This window comes from Colobus angolensis, unplaced genomic scaffold (assembly GCF_000951035.1).
Source record: "Colobus angolensis palliatus isolate OR3802 unplaced genomic scaffold, Cang.pa_1.0 Scaffold18, whole genome shotgun sequence".
Lineage (NCBI taxonomy): Eukaryota > Metazoa > Chordata > Mammalia > Primates > Cercopithecidae > Colobus > Colobus angolensis.
Window position 1 is genome coordinate 8,608,121 of NW_012114932.1, and position 2,160 is coordinate 8,610,280.

A 2,160-nucleotide genomic window follows, 5' to 3' on the forward strand; every position below is an offset into this window, starting at 1 on the left:
GGATTTTTGTCAAATAAATAGGGAATTCTTTTTAAATAACCATCTCCTCACTTCATGGCCAGTGCAGGAATGAACTAGAGCAAATGCTGGTATATCTGGGGGCATGAGGCTTATAGGGAAGAGGTAGGCTGAGGGGCTCTAGCCAGCATGCGGGGTCAGGGGCCCTCATTCCTGGCCCACCCAGCAGCCCCCGGGTGGCACAACGGCACAGATACGCATTCTCTAGTTCCAGTAGAGAAGCGCCTTCTAGAGGGAAGAGAGAGGAGACAGAAAGCAAATTCCAGAAACACTAGCAGAAAGCAGGGAAGCTTCTTCTTCAGTGGGCTTACCCTGATGCCACTCAAGCCCTGGAAGCTCATTTTACAATCTCAAAAGTCACATGGAGTTGGCAACACCATGACCCAGGACAGGGAAGGGGAGGCTGACAGTGGCTGGGGCCAGAATCGGGCCGAGCGGAATCTGGGCTGACAGCCTGCCCATGGTGGCCTTTCCAGGCCAGGCACAGACCAGAGGAGGGAATGTGAACCAGGCCTGGCAGGGGTCTGTGGGAAGACACCTGGCTGGTCTGAGGGGGCTCATGAGACTGAGTGTAGAGTGGCTGCCAGACCAAGGGAGCTGGACTGCAGCGGAGGAGGTGGTCAGAGAGCCCCCGCGTAGGGAGAAGCTACGAGAGTGAAACGGGAAGGCGGGGGTGCCGGGGGGATACCCTGTGCTCCCAGGAGCCCCAGAGATGTGAGGGAGGCATGCGGCTGGGAAGCGACGAGACGCCTCTCCCGAGGCCAGGGACCCAACTGTCCCCCCGCGCTCCTTCCTGGTAACTGTTTATGATCAGACCTGGAGGAAGAACGAGGCCCTCCCTCAGCTCCCCCAGCCCCAGCCGCAACCCTGAGGGAAGGAATAGGAAACAAGGACAGAGAGGGAGGCAGGCAGGAGGCAGGAGATGGGAGGCGTCGACTGGGTCTTCCTACCTTCTTAGCCGAGGTAAGATGGCGGAGGCTGCTTCGTGGGCGTGGAGATGCGGCGTGGTTTGCCTGGGTTATAATAGGTGCTGGCAGCGGCTTCTGTGGCCCTGGCTTCGGCTGCAGGAGTGGAGAGAACATCAGGGCTGACCAGAGGTTCCATGGGCCCAGGATAGGGCGGTGGCGGGCGCTGCCCATACGCCATGGCCCTGTCCATCTTGAGAGGTTCCTGGATAGAACTCAGGCGGAGACGGTGGAGAAGGGCAGCCAGGAGGGCAGGGGTACATTCCACTAGTGACTGGCGGGGGAAAGGCACAAGTCCTGCCAGGCATGTGAGAGTGGCCGTAGGCTCCACTGAGAGCTTCACCCCCTGGACGCTTGAGATGCCACCTAGAACACGTGCGTCCCAGACTCAGTGGCGCCCCCTGCCGTGAAGGCGGACTTGCAGGAAGCAGAGCCTTCCCAGCCACAGCCTGCTTCGGCTTTCACTGTTCCTTTGATGTTTGTATCAAACACAGGCTGCTTGATCTCACAGGCCTTCACGAGATAAAATGGCATTACGAAGGACTGCATGGCATTGTTCGCCCTGGACAGAAAGAAAGAGGAAAGGGGTAAGGTGCCTTTCTTGGTCCCTTTGGAGGCCTCTGACACGTTCTTCATGTCACTGAATGTTAAGTTCCACAAGATCGGAGGACACGAGGATGCTCTCAGTGTTGTTGGCCATCACTCTGCTGCCCTTGGAGTGACTGTCGTTGAGCACCATAGTCTTTTCCGAAAGCAGCCCCAAGATGCCCCATCCTGCAGTTGACCAGCTCATGGTGGTGGCTACATCTTCACAAATGTATTGATACAGTGACTTTTAGGTAGAGAAGCAACTCAGGGGAATCCACACCCTCCCAAAGAAATCTTGAAGTTAACCTAGGTCTTCCATATTTAGAAAGTCAGTGGAGGCAGGCCAAGGCCTAAGCTTACAAACAAATGTTTGTGTTTCTTTAACGGGCCAGTGAAATGACTCAGTCACTTTGGAGACCCTCATAGAAAGATTTCAGCTAGTAATTATGTTGCTTAAGGGAGGCGGGGGGAGGACTGTGCTCCTTTCTTTCCATGTGGTCATTTGCACGTGGAAGTTTCTACTTTTCATATCTGTGGCAGTGCCACATGCAGCGCTCTCCTCAGAGTGTCAGCTCTGGAAAGATGCTAC

The 2,160-nt window shown here is 55.6% G+C and overlaps 1 pseudogene; it reads right to left on the reverse strand.

The window, feature by feature from the left end:
- Nucleotides 1-972: 972 nt before the first annotated feature.
- Nucleotides 973-1,722, reverse strand: LOC105509838 (annotated as a pseudogene).
- Between the last annotated feature and the right edge of the window lie 438 nt (nucleotides 1,723-2,160).